Source organism: Myotis davidii, unplaced genomic scaffold, assembly GCF_000327345.1.
Source record: "Myotis davidii unplaced genomic scaffold, ASM32734v1 scaffold179, whole genome shotgun sequence".
Taxonomy (NCBI): Eukaryota; Metazoa; Chordata; class Mammalia; order Chiroptera; family Vespertilionidae; genus Myotis; species Myotis davidii.
Window position 1 is genome coordinate 1 of NW_006291130.1, and position 15,309 is coordinate 15,309.

Here is a 15,309-nt window from a genome sequence, read left to right on the forward strand (position 1 = left end):
ACTATCCTGAACTTGAGTGAGTGTAAGGATGCTGGAGCATTTCTGTGGTTTTTCCTTCTGTAATGACTTACCCTCAACAGGTCCGGAATTAACCAGATTCTAAATATATCCATCCCAGGGTTCCATTTTTTAAAAAAGAGTATTCTATAATCTTATTAAAATATATTTGATTATTTCTTTTGATTTTATTCCTCACTTCAAGCTATGTTTTCCCCTGATTCTGCAGAGAGAGGAGGAGAAGGTGAGGGGGAGAGAAACATTGATGTAAGAGAGAACATCAATCAGTTTCCTCCCATACACACACAATCTGGCTATGTTCCCTGACTGGGAATCAAATCTGTGACCCTTTGATGCATAGGAAGATGCTCTAACCAACTGAGCCACACTGGCTAGAGTGCTTATTATTTGTTTTATTTTACACATGATCCTTTATGGAACATTTTTTTGGTTTATTTATTTAACTAGAGGCCCAGTGCATGATAATTCAGCCCAGCCTGCCCCCTCTCACAGTCTGGGAGCACTCAGGGGCGGGAGGTGACCCAGTGATCAGGGGAAGGCGACACCCCATCACACCTGTACTTCTGCCACTGCCGGCAGCAAAAGCCTCGGCCAGCCCTGGTTACCTGAGCCTTGGGCCGGCCTTGGGTGGCTGGGGGGCTGAGGGCACTGGGGGACTCTGGAGGCAGGCATGCAGAGTGGCTATGCCCTCCTTGCCGCGTTGGGTGCTGCCACCTTAGAGGGTGTGGCAGCCAATTAACATATTTCCTCCTTATTGTCTGTGGGCACTGTCCTTTCTTAGACAGGATTTTTAAACAGCTGTAATGAAGTGTAGTTTACTTAATGTAATTATTCACTTGATTTTACATTAAGAAGTTCTTATTTTAGTGAAGATCTTCTAAATTTAGACTCATAATTTAAACAAGCATATAAATCTCTGCAGCTTTGGCCATAAGTGTAGAACTGGGCATCAAGACTCCTAGAAACCTCAAAGGTGCAGAGTGCTATAAAAGACCTGGTTATAAATGCATTAAACCCAGTAAGAATTCTCACAATGTAGTTCACAGCTTCAACACCTCAGGACTCTGTCTTGGAGAGTTTACCATGTAGTATTTGTTTTTGTCGCCAGTTATATACTGTGTTGCCTTGATAATGAGTGCTAAACTCAAAGTACTCAACTGTTATTTTCTTTGGCATTGATTTTTTAATTTCAAGGTGACCCAGTCTGATGTATGCCTATACCCGTATACAAAGTTCCCAATATATCCTAGCAGGCAACGCTAAAGATAATAAAAGTTGGAAGTCATCTATCTAAAACTACCCGGATAATAAAAGATTATTTCAGGGAGCTGAATAGATAAGATATTGATTCTGGTGAAAGACAATGTATGTTCAACTCACGGTCTGGTAATGGAACAGAATTAGAAAGATTGGCTGTCACCACAAATAACCTGAATCTCCTCATGAACTAAGATGGTTTCTAAATGCGTAAAACTTTCAACTTGGAGGAACTTGAAAAATACAACATGGTCAAGTAAAGCAGAAAGAATGTAGAAGAGGATTTCATTATTCAATTATAATCCAGATACTAGATGTAGCTCTTCAATTAAAATTAGCCCAAGTTACTAGTCTACATTACATATTAAACTGAGGTACCTTTTTCTTCTCCACTATTTTGTTAAAGAGAAGTGCTTTTTGTTTGTTTTGTTGTTTTATTTTTAGTGCCGTATGTCCCCAGGCATTGTTCTAAGTTTTAGAGACCCAGTATTGAATAATGAATGAAATAGAAAAATAACTGAGTTTACAGAACTTGTATTTGAGTGGAAGAGACAAAAAAAAAGAAGCTAAATGTATAATATTATTTTTCAGTAGTGAAAAATGAATAGTATAAGGAATTTTAGGAAAATAGAAACATGTTTTTAGATAGAGTTGTCAGGGAATACCTGTATGAAAATGATACTTGAGCAAAGAATGAAATGAAGTGAAATTATAGCTCTATGAATATCTAGGCATGAGCTTTTTAACCTGAGGGTAAAGCAGTATCAATCGTCAGAAGAAAACATGATAGGCATATTTTGTGGAAAAAGTCTAAACTATTTGAGCAAGAATATGAAAAGCCATACATGAGGTCTCAGAGTTATCCAGGGACAAAGTCAACTATGGCCTTATGAGGACTGGCTAGTCCTATGGATGGTATTCTAATATGGTTGGAAAGCCATGCAGATATTTTGAGTAAAAGAACAACAGTCATTTTTAAAAGAAATTGTCTGTTGAGAGGAGTTGCAAAGGGAGGAATCATAGAGACAAGTTGGTAAGAGTTTCGGACTAAGTTAGACAAAAGATGAAAGTGCTAATATGAGAATTTTAGTTATTATAGTGGAGATAATGTGCCAAATTTAGTAAATAAATCAAAGATGAAGTATACAGATTGTCCTTATGTATTAGATATAGTATCTGAGAAAAGAGTGAAAAATGATGACAATATCTTGAGTTTGATGGACTGGTAGTCCCATATACTTACAAAAGACTGAGCAATGAAAAGCATTTATGGAGGTCATGTGGGAATAAAGAGATTGGACTTGAATATATTATGCTTTAAATTCATTTAGATATCAAGAGGAAAAAAAACATGTGTCTGGGTTTTGAATAGTCACAAGAGAATGAGAGAAAGGATGAGTTTTTAAGTAAATATTTCTGGGTCATCAGTAGAGAGAATTTGTATAGTCATGGGTCTGGAAAAATGAAAAAAAAAATAGTACATAAAAGCACATAGAACTTTTGCGATACTATGTCACCTCAAAGGAAGAAAATCAAGAGGAAAGGTATTTAAAAAAACTCATTGATTTCTACCAGAATCCAAGAAAAAAAAAATTGTTTTAAGAAAGTGATCAATGGTATTGGTTGCTCTGAAAGTTCAATTTAAAAATAACTGAATTTTAGTAGATAATGCTATAACATACAACCCCAAATCTCCAAGGGGTAACAAATATTTATTTCTCATCGACATAGGAATTAAACATGCATCCGCAGTGGGAAGAAATGGTGGAGTTTACGCCATGGACTCATTTTCATTCCAGGCTTCTTCTGACTCCAGAAGGAATAATTTAGTTGTAGGAGCAGGTCAACCTGGGGTAGAGGCACATAGCCAATGTCTTTTGCAATGTCTCAAGGAAGGAGTTAGATATACATATGCCTACGTTACTTAATCCTGGCCTCTCATCTCTTGCTGATCCTTCCATTGGTTAAATTCAGCTGTAAAACGAGAATAAAGGAAAGCACTAATGCAGTTCATAAGTTTAAAAAATGTGAAGAGAGTTCAAGTGTAGATTTGGTGGGGCAAACATAAGATATCAATACACCGCTGTTTTAATTGCTAGAATTATGTAATAAATATTGATGTGTGGTTATATGTTCTCCTCTTGTGTAGCATTTTGGATATTCTTACACATAGCATACACTCTATAAATTTAATTTGCATATAAAAATGTGCTATCATTATAATTGAAATATTTTCTATTTATGGATCAATTCATGAATAATTGATTTTTATGACATTAAGCCCCTACATCCATGAAATTTGTTTATTTAATCATTTAAATCCTCTTACATAGCATTCAACAACATCTGGTAATGTCCTGCCTAGAAATACTACACATTCTTTCTTAGATTAGTTTCTGTGTATCCTATAGATTTTTCAAAATGTATCTTCCAATTGGTTATCACTGATGTTTAGTATCACAATGTTTTCACACACATATTTCTCATGTATCACAGAATGGTATTATCATTAATCTCTAGGTGTTTTATCCCTTCTACCAAATATTTTTCCAAAAAATAAATAAATAAATAACTGAACTGTTGATAAAATCGCTTGCAGGAAGCTCTGGGCTTCTTATGTATTCATTTTTGTGAAGAAAGCACAATTGGTGCTATATTTAAAATTTTTCCCTTAGTATATATTGTTTTACTCAGGTATTATATCTAATTTTAATTAAAAATAGAAAATAACCAAAATTGGAAAATGTACTTATTTCTCATTCCCTCCTTCATTTGACTTAGTCAAGTTTTATGTATTCCACTCTCTCTGCCATATATTTTCTCCACTCATTTTTTAAACAACAGCTTTTAAGCTCCTTTAGCAATTACTCTTAAATATGCATATCTATGTGTATCTATCTATATAATATATGCAATTAAATTATTATTATGCATTAAAGTCTGACTTCTGGTTCTGGATTTGAGTAAGAGGCATCAACATGAACTCATACTGCATGTTATTGAGGAGTATTAATACATACACAGAAGATACAGGAGCAGATACAGAAATATATATGTGTGTGCATACATGTGGTTAGTGTATATACATCTCCCAGTGCTCTTCACTAAGAGGATCTATAAACAGTGTCATTCCTATGACACACCCAGATATTGGTGTCTAAATTCCATTCCCAGTAAAAGAAGCCAGAGCTCCCTGAAGAAGTGGCTAGTTCCAGAGCTTAAGCAGGGCAAATAGGGCACAAACTTGGGGTATGTTGGGGTGCAGGAAGAGAGCTCACAGTTTGTTTTCATATATATTAAACTGTTAAATTAACATTATAATCAAACCAACAGTTTGGAGGTATTTTATCAAAGTTATAAAAAAAGACAAAATTTGGTTAATTCCTATAGGGAAAAATATAATCCACAGATTATTATTTTGATAGTTATTGACATTATTTAGACATTTATCTTAAAATTATTACTCCTTATTTTTAAGTCATGCTTACTGCTGTTAAAACCACTTATATTTATTTTTTCTCTTCAAGAGATCTTGATGTACAATTTTTATAATTAATGGGTTAGACCTCTGAGCACAGAATACCAATTTATACTTTAAACTGATATATGTAAAAGAAAAAGATGATGCATGATTATTTCCAGGCATGTTTCGTATTCTCTATGCCCTCCTTCAAATAAAAGTCACCACTTTTAACTGCTAAGCATTTTATTTACAGGCACCATGATAGCGCAAAATCGCGAATCCTTTAACTGCTAAGCATTTTATTTACCTAATCAAAGCTGATGGTTTGAAAAAGATACAAACTCCTAAACCAAGGCTATCTGGATTGCAGAAAAAGCATTTTTTCAAACAGAAAGGGAGGAGGATAATATACAATACAGAACGGAGCTGCAGAACTCATGAGTCAAAAACTCAAGACTTCAGAAAGACTTTTTAGTTGGGTATTTAGAGTTGAAATGAGAGCAGTTTCAGGCAGCTTTCTTGGTAAGGAATTATGACAAGGGTGAAATGCAAATAATTGATTCTAAGAAGTGTTTGTTAACCCTCACCACCTCCCCCACAAATACTCTTCTACATCAGGGGAGCTTTACTGAGGGAGTGGGGAAAAGGATACCATAAAGTATATGATTTTTCTTTGTTCTTTTAAGCTGGTACTTAGGAAGCCATGACCCTTGACTTCATTAAGGTTTACATAGCCAAGGAGAGAGAATTTAGAGGACATAAATCTTTCCAGAACATTGCAAGGCAGGCATGTAATAAGCTGTTAACTAGTTCTCTCCTCCTTAATTCTCCTTTCTTGCTACTTCTTTTATTACTGATTCATTGACTCTCTTGAGTCTACTTTTAATGATAGTCTTTCAGATTTCTGAAAACCTGGGTCGTCTTTTAGTTCACTCCCTGTTTGTCTAAGTTTCTAAAATTTCATCATTAATGCTAAAATATTTTTTCCTTCCAGAATTATTGGTTAAATAGAAGTTAACAAAATAAGCATTAAGATTAATTCTCCTTTCTTGCTACTCCTTTTATTATTGATTCATTGACTCTCTTGAGTCTATTTTAATGATAGTCTTTCAGATTTCTGAAACCCTGGGTCGTCTTTTAGTTCACTCCCTGTTTGTCTAAGTTTCTAAAATTTCATCATTAATGCTAAAATATTTTTTCCTTCCAGAATTATTGGTTAAATAGAAGGTAACAACATAAGCTTTAAGAAGGATATGGTTTAATGTGATTGAGAGTAGGAATATTAATGAAAATATTTTAATTAATTCCTAATATGCACACAATAAAATATGATTACAATGTGGACACTAGCTTTGGAGAATTTAACTTTCATTAACAGGGTAGAAAGAAATATGTACTTAGAAGGATATAATCAATCTATTTAAAAAGCAAAACACAAGTTGATTAAAGTATTAATAAGATACAGGAAAGGATTCAAGGAGTAATATGCATTTAAAGTCAAACTTTAGGGCAAAGAAGAGCTTTATTATGGGACAAACTGAATCCATCACTGAGAGAGAGAGAGAGAGAGAGAGAGAGAGAGAGAGAGAGAGAGAGAGAGAGGAAGAGAGAGATCTGGCTTCAAGAGGAGAAAAAAGAGGACAAGGAGGAGGAAGGAAGGGAGAGCAGGAGGGACAAGGGGGAAGGATGGGGGAGAAAGAATGACTGACTGACTTGATTTTAGAGAGAAGCTGTTAAAAGGATGGATGGACCATTCTGCTTGAGATTTAGCAGAGGTGCTAATGATTAATGTACAGGTCCTTTGTTATGACATATTAAGAAAAATACATATGGACTCATAGGCCTGATCTTTCCTTTATTCAAGAATAAAGAGGTACACGTTGGGAAATGTGCTGGCACACTTCCCTGATGGTCTGGCTTTTCTCATGGGCAAGGAAAACACTGCATCAGGGGAGGTTAGAGAGGAGGTTGGCCTTAGAGGGCAGCAGGATGGGATGATAGACAAGACATTGAGTTCAGGGTGTCAGCAAAACTAAGTAGGACCATGCTCCAAGTACAGCTCACTGCTGCCCACCTGGGGGCGGGGGCGGGAGCAAAAGTAAAGCAGTGAAAGGCCTCAGCAATGGGCAGAGGAGCTGCGTTTGAGCAAATGTCCTTAAATGAGGCCATTTCTACCATCATCAGTGAAATGTGATGTTTTTAATATTATAGTTTTAGTCTTCCCAAATCTCTAGGAAAGTTTTATTAAAAGTCACATCTTCACAAGTGGGATAAAACATTAAAACAGACAAATCTGAGTAAAGGGTACAGGGATTTTTTTTTTTTGTACTATCCATATTCTTGCAACTCTTCTATAAGGATAAAATAACTTTCAAATAAAAAGCTGGGCAAAGAAAAAAATACATATGTACCTTTAGCAAAACCCAGTACTACTATATATGTCAAGGGTCAAATTCATGTAAGGCATTTGGAATAAAACCAGCCAAAGCTCAGCTGGCTTCAAGGTAAGTGTTTAGCTTCTATTATCTAACAAGGAAGGTCAGCAAATCCAAACTAGCTTGTGAAACTCAGATATTTTAGTTTTGGTTCACCTCCAAGGTCAAATTTCAAGCTATCCAGGACATATGGATTGTACACATATCACACCTTTGCCAGAAGCCCTGTCTCCAAAAAGTAGAACGCTTTTAAATCCCAATTAATTCAGTGGCTGGAGCAAGCAAGACTTTTTTTTTTTTTTTCACTTGTATGGAGCTCCACTTAATGTGTAAAGAGTTCACCTGACCTATATATAACTTCTCAAGGCCTGTTCCAAAGCTGGGAATGTTTTTGTAATGTAATTCAGCAAAACCCAGCAAAAGTTTAATAATTCATCCAGGAAATATTTGTGCAAACTTTCTGAAAAAAATGTGATAGAGAAACTGTTAAAAAAATAAGAAATCAAGTAATTCACTAAAAAATTTTTACTAAATAAAATAGTAGAAAAATGAGGCACTCTGTGACTTCATATATTCATGGATATATTCTTTTATTATTATTACTTTTAATATACATATATATTTACTGGTATTGTTGAGAGTATTACAGATGTCTCGCATTGTCTCCTCTTTACCTCCCTCCTCCCAGCACCTACTTACCCCACCCCACACCCGCTCTTCACCACACGATTGCCCATGTCCATGGGCTATGCATGTAAGTATATAAGTTGTTTGGTTTATCTCTTCTCATCTCCCCAAACCCACATCAAGTTATATCAGTCTGTTCCAGGCCTCCGTGCTTTGAGTTCTTATTTTGTTGGTCAATTCATTTACTTCATTAGATTCCACAAATAAGTGAGAGTATGTGATATTTGTCTTATTCAGATTGGCTTATTTCACTTAGCATAATAGTCTCCAGGTCTTCTGAAGTAGAAAAATTTAAGGTATTTTATGAATGATTCTGTTAACTATCCCGACTTACTTTGGTATCTGAACTGCAATATGAATAAATACTCATGGTCTACAGAGAAAAAAATATACATTCAGAAAAAAGAAATTATACTTAAAAGTACTATTAAGATACAGATAATCTTTAAATAATTATTTATAAGTCTCTTAAGATTCTGGAGAAATTAAATTTAGGGCATTTTAGATTTCTATAGGCTGCTTACAATCTTAAAGCAAAATCTTAATGCTATTAATTTTTCTCTAAAATTAATATATATCTGTTAATATGATGTTAACATGTCAGAAAATTGAAAGTTTTAAAATATTCTCACTATATTTTTAAATATTTAAAATTATTTGCTATTAAATTTCAACATGTGGTTTAAGAGATTAAGAAATTATTTTAAAATATCTATCAAAGCACCACATTTTAAAATGAGTTAGATTTATATAGTCTTTATTTCTAAGTAAACTAAGGAAAATGTAAAAGGCATTAGTTTTCCCCCAAGGAATATTTAAAAATAAATTGGATTATTGTGATAATATGTAAATAAACTTTGGTATTTTGCATTGTTTATGCAGGGTAACAAACCCATCATAAAGTTTAAAGACAGAAATCATTTTTGTCATTATTCTATGACTAAAGATATTTATGGCTCACAGAAAGTATATTTCTCTCAACTTCATAGAGAATAAAAATTGATCAGCTTTTTGGTTTGGATTGGTATAATTATTTCCACCTATAATATAATAAAATACATTTTATTTCAACTGTGAACATGGTAGATTTAAGTTTAGAGCTCAATATTTAGCCATATTTAATAATTATGAACTCTTAAACCCAAATTTTATTTTTATCCTGTTGCATAGTAAAGACTATCGGAAGTTGCCTAAACACTTTTGAAGAGGGAATTATGCGGTAGATAAGTAAATATACAGATGTATACAGCTACGATTTTTTTATATGGGAAGCACATATTTATCTGGACCCCTTCCCATGGAATTAGTTCCAAATCAAAGGTTAGAAAACATCTGCCTTCCACAATCACTGGTTTACATCTTGCACTTTCCCCCTCTATAAACGGAATATCCCACAGCTCTCCTGAGGTAACAGCATACAAGGGATGTGCTATTTTGATTCTATTTTTCAACAACACAGACATCAGTGTTTATAACAGTGTCTGCTGTGATAAAATCCTTGCTAAAAATAAGACAAATGATGAAAAGCAATAGGTAGGCAAGGTTCTGTGTTGTGAAACACAATAAACAGAAGTGAATAGGAAAGAGGAAAAAATAGAGACCAAGTTGCTTATTGAGTACATGATGTAAACTTGGCACTTCTTCCAGCAACCCCAGGTTCCTCACCCAAGCTCCTCTCAGATAGCCTCTCTCAGAGTTTCCTTTCCCAAGCCGTTAAGCAGAATAGCTACCTAATTTTACCGGTAAGGAAATAAAGTTTCAATTGTTACACAACTTACCAAAATCATACTTCATTATAAAATGAGCTATTATATAATAAATAAAAAATATGATTAAGTGTAGTTTGTAGAAAATATACAAGTAAAGAATAATACAATTAAAAAGCAATATTGGAATGGAAAGGATTGGAATTTCTGTCAGTTTCCTGTGTGTGCATGTGTCACCATTGTTTGCCAAGAAACATTTAACAGTGCTTTCTAATGATAAATTTGGGTTCTCTCCATATTTCAGCTCTCATATAAGTTAATATCTGTCTTTTACAAGTCAACACTGCACAAGGAATCTAGCCCATCCCTTTTACATGGAAAACTGACAAGTGTTTTTCAAAGTCAGGATTCATTTATTTAACAAAACTGCCTTCTTGTCTCCATTTTGAAGTAAAAATGTGTATGTATTGTGTCTGTACGAGCTAACTAACCTTATGGAAGCTGGAGAGGTAGAAAAGTTAAAGGTTGAACTTTAACCTATCATATCCCAAGCTAGATAAAACAATATCCCACCAAAAACTGTCTATAATTTTATTCTGTATTGTTGCAGCTTAGTCACAGACTTTTATCTGAAAATATTGTTTTCAATATTAAAGGGTAAGATTCTATTTTGTTAGAAGATTGGTTATATGTAAATTGAGGCCGCATGCAACATGGGGAGGAGATAAAAGTTCAAACAATGATAATTTTCTTTGGTGAGACAGCCGTACAGAAAGCATTCAAGTACCTGGCAAGCAGACGGTTTTGCAAGGCCGGTGAAGCGTAATCACCAGATGCTGGCACGATGCAATAGGCAAAAAGATGAACCCCGATTTAAAATGCTTAAAGGAGAGGCCACTGATAAGGACAATCTACCTTGAGTCCAATTTAAAATGTTGAATTTAAGCCAGTCATAAACATCACATGATCTCACTCATTTGTGGATTAAAATGAACATCATAAACTGAAGAACAAAAATAGATACGGAGACAAAGAAGCATCAAACAGACTGTGAAACTTCAGCGGGAAGGCAGGGGAGGGTTGAGGGGAGGGTAAGAGATAAACCAAGAGACCTGTATGCATGCGTACAAGCATAACCAATGGACACAGACACTTGGGGTGGGGGGTGAGGGCATGTGCCGGGTGGGTGGGGGAAGCCAGGGGGAGGTCAGTAGGGGGAAAAGGAGATATATGTTCTACTATTTGTAATACTCCAAACAATAAAAAAGACAATATCATTAAAATAATAGCTGATAAAAATAAATAAATAGATAGATAGATAAATAAATAAAATGTTGAACCTAAGTACTACATAATTCCCTACTATTCACTTTGAAAAATTGCTGTAATGATTAATGCTTAGAAAAAGAGAACACCAGTCTGTCATGCTTACTCTCAATTCTTTTTGTTTGTTTGTTTGTTTCCTCAGTCAATATGCTTTATTCAGAGATTCTAAGCAGGTAAACTTGCTATTCGTGGCACATACCTAAATGGAAGCCTGTGAAAAATAATGGATAAATATTAAGATTCCAAAGTTCTTATCCATTGGGTCACCAAGCTATTGATCTTGCTTATTTATATATTTTTTGCCAATAAAATTTTTCTTACTCATCTGAAAAATCATAATATCTGTAATATCTGAATAAATAGTCAGATAAATAGTGTGCCTTCATAAGCTATTTTCCATTGCAAACATGACATTATGTGATTTCAGATTAAATAATATGTAAAACTATATTTTTATGTTTTTATTTGGAAATAATACTTAAAACAAAATCTTAACCAAATGAATCATGATGACTTATTGATGATCATGCTTTATGCCATTTATTTTTTATATGAAATGCAAACTCCAAATCATTAAGTTATGCTGGAAGCTTTAACTTGCATTTATTTTCATGGAGTCATATCAAAATAGTTATCAATACTTGTATTGCATTCATGTATTTGGATTTCAGGTTTCCCCCAAAATGAGTTGCTTAAAATACAAGCCAAGTCACTGACATAGAGGTAAAAGTCTGATAAATGAAACAAAATGATGTGCCTTGAAAAATAGTATAATCTCATCTCTATGCCACAGTAATCCTGGGCAGTCTGCAATAATTGGCAACTGTTGCATTCTTATTTTTGGATAAATGGGACTGAAAATATTTAATTTGGGACTTAATGTGTGCTGATATATTTTCCCACATGTGTCTTTATGGAAGATGATAACTATATTAATCAATGTAAGTATTAATTAATATCAGCATGTATTATGGGCCTATAGTGTATCAAAACTATATGAGTGACTTGAATACCTCATTTCAGTTATTCCTTTCAACCCTCTGGTACCTAGAAATAGAATTCTGCAATAGAAGATAGTAAGGCTCAGAAGATACTAAGGCTATAATATTCTCCAAAAAAAGTGGGGCATCTGGAATAGTCTCAACAATAAGTATAAAAGTTCACAGAGACTAGTAAGTGACAGAACTGGGATTCAGGTTTTCACATATTTTCAAGTACTGCATTCATGGATTAGAAGAATTACAATGCCCATACTACCCAAAGCAATCTACAGATTCCACACAATCCCTATTAAAATACCAACGACATATTTCACAGATCTAAAACAAATATTCCAAAATTTAATGTGGAACCAAAAAAGACCCCAAATAGCCACAGCAATCTTGAGAAAAAAGAACAAAGTTATCAAAATATTAGATATCAAACTATACTACAAAGCCATTGTAATCAAAACAGCCTGATACTAGCACAAGAACAGACAAATAGACCAATGAAACAGAACAGAGATCCCAGAAATTGACCAAGGCCATTATGCTCAATTAACAATAAATAAGAAGAGATAATAGCATACAGTGGAGTAAAGATAGTCTCTTCAGTGAATAGTGTTGGGAAAACTGGACAGGTACATGCAAAAAAAAAGTAAATTAGACCACCAGCTTACACCATACACAAGAATAAACTCAAAATGAATAAAAGACTTAAATGGAAGCCATGAAATTATAAAAATCCTACAAGTAGAAAACACAGACAGTAAAATATCAGGTATCTCACATAGCAGTATTTTTATATCCCCAAGGGCAAGAAAAACAAAGGAAAAATAAATGAATGGGATTATAGCAAAATAAAAAGCTTCTGCACAGCAAAAGAATCCATCAATAAAATTAAAAGGGAACCCATTATATGGGAGAACAGATTGGCCAATGATACATCTCATAAAGGTTAATTTCCAAAATATATAAAGAACTCAGCCCTGGCTGGTTTGGCTCAGTGGATAGAGCATCGGCCTGTGGACTGAAGGGTACCAGGTTCGATTCTGGTCAAGGGCACGTACCTTGGTTGTGGGTACATCCCTGGTAGGGGTGTGCAGGAGGCAGCTGATTGATGTTTCTCTCTCATCAATGTTCCTAACTCTCTATCCCTCTCTCTTCCTCTCTGTAAAAAATCAATAAAATATATATTTTAAAAAAAAGAACTCATACAATGGGCAAAGGACCTAAGTAGACACTTCTCGAAGAGGACATTAAGAAAGCCAAGAGACATATGAAAACATGCTCAAAGTCACTAATCACCCGAGAGATGCAAATCAAAACAATGAGGTACCATCTCACACCTGTCAGAATGGCTATCATCAACAAATCCACAAATGACAAGTGCTGGCGAGGATGCAGAGAAAAAGGAACCCCCATGCACTGCTGGTGGGAATGCAGACTGGTGCAGCCACCGTGGAGAACAGTATGGAGTTTCCTCAAAAAGTTAAAAATGGAACTCCTATTTGACCCAGTAATTTCACTTTAGGACTATCTCCCAAGAAACCAGAAACACCAATCAGAAAGGATATATGCACCCCTATGCTCATAGCAGCACAATTTACAATAGCTAAGATTTGGAAACAGCCTAAGTGCCCATCAGCAGATGAGTTGATTAGAAAACTGTGGTACATCTATACAATGGAACACTATGCTGCCATAAAATAAGGAACTTTTACCATTTGCAACAGCATGGATGAACCTGGAGAGCATTATGCTAAGCGAAATAAGCCAGTCGGAGAAAGATAAATATCACATGATCTCACTCATATGTGGGATATAATGATCAACATAAGCTGATGAACAAAAATGGATTCAGAGACAAGGTGGCACGGAGCACACCATCCAACCTCAGGGAGAAGGCAGGGGATCGGGGGGTTTAGAGATCAACCAAAGGACTTGTATTTATCGCATATTAGCATGACCAATGGACACAGACACTGGGGCCTCGGGGGCTTGGCCTTGGGGGTGGGAGTGGCCAGGGAGTTAATCGTGGGTGGGGGCGGGAAGGAGACATGTAATACTTTAAACAATAAAAGTTGTTGGATTTTAGTAAAAAGAAAACAAACACAAAAACTCATACACTCAACACCAGGAAGACAAACAATTGAATTTAAAACAGGCAAAGGACCTGTATAGACACTTCTCCAAAGAGAACATACAGATGGCCAATAGCCTGTGAAAAAAATGCTTAACTTCACTAATCATCTTACCCTTTGAGAAAGCATGAAAGGACCGAAGATTTTTATGCTAAGTGAAATAAGCTAGTCATAGAGAGACAAATATCACATGTTCTCCTTCATATATGAGGTGGAATCTAATGAACAAAATAAACTGATGAATAAAGTAGATCTGTTGCAGAATTTACCAGGCGACTGGAAAACACACAATGAGTACTCAGAAGAGTGAGGAAAAACCCTTTATTTGCAGATGTACTAGTACAGTGACTCAGGGGCATCAGTTTTCAAAAGCCTGAGTGATGAATATGGAGGAAGCTTTCCTTTTAGCCCTTAGTTTCTTTGTTTCCTAATGTCTGGGCTTTCGTGGCAGGCTTTTGTGGCAGGCTTTCGAAGCCCTACTAAGTCAGTTAGAATGGGGAAGTAAGATTTTATCTACAGGCCTGGCCTGGATGGTGCCAGTGACCTCCCCTCTGGCTAAGCTGTTAAATTCTTGGTTTATGGCCCTTGTAAACTGGGAGCATTTAGGAAAACAGATTATTGCTTAAGGAAGGGGCAGTGACTTAATTATAGGCTAACAAAAATATGTCATCAGAATACTGGTTATTGGCACAGATCCAGATTGCTAGCGCCCCCCCCCCATTGTCTTATATTCCCCCTCAGATCCAGAGGCATAGAAACAGGGAACAGACTGACAAATCTCAGAGGAAATGGAGGAGGGAGGGTGGGAAGAGATTAACTAAAGAAATTATATGCATATATGCATTCCCCATGGACACAGACAATGGCGGGGGGTGGGGGGGGATGGGATGAAGGCTTGGAGCATAGTGGGAACCAGGTGGAGAGAGGCAATGGAGGGGAAAAGATGGGACATCTGTAATACTCTCTCTCAACAATAAATATTTAAAAAATAACTACAATGAGGTATCACCTCACACCTGCCAGAATGGCTCTCATCAATAAATCAACAAACTATAAGAGCTGGCAAGGATGTGGGAAAATGGAACCCTAGTATGCTGCTGGTGAGAATGCAGACTGGTGTAAAGCAGTATAAAGTTTCCTCAAAATATTAAAAATGAAACTGCCATTTGACCCAGTGATCCCACTTCTAGGAATATATTCTAAGAAGCTAGAAAGAATATATGCACCCTTATGTTCATAAGAGCATCATTTACAATAGTTAAGATCAAGATGGATTTTTAAGTAGCATCACTA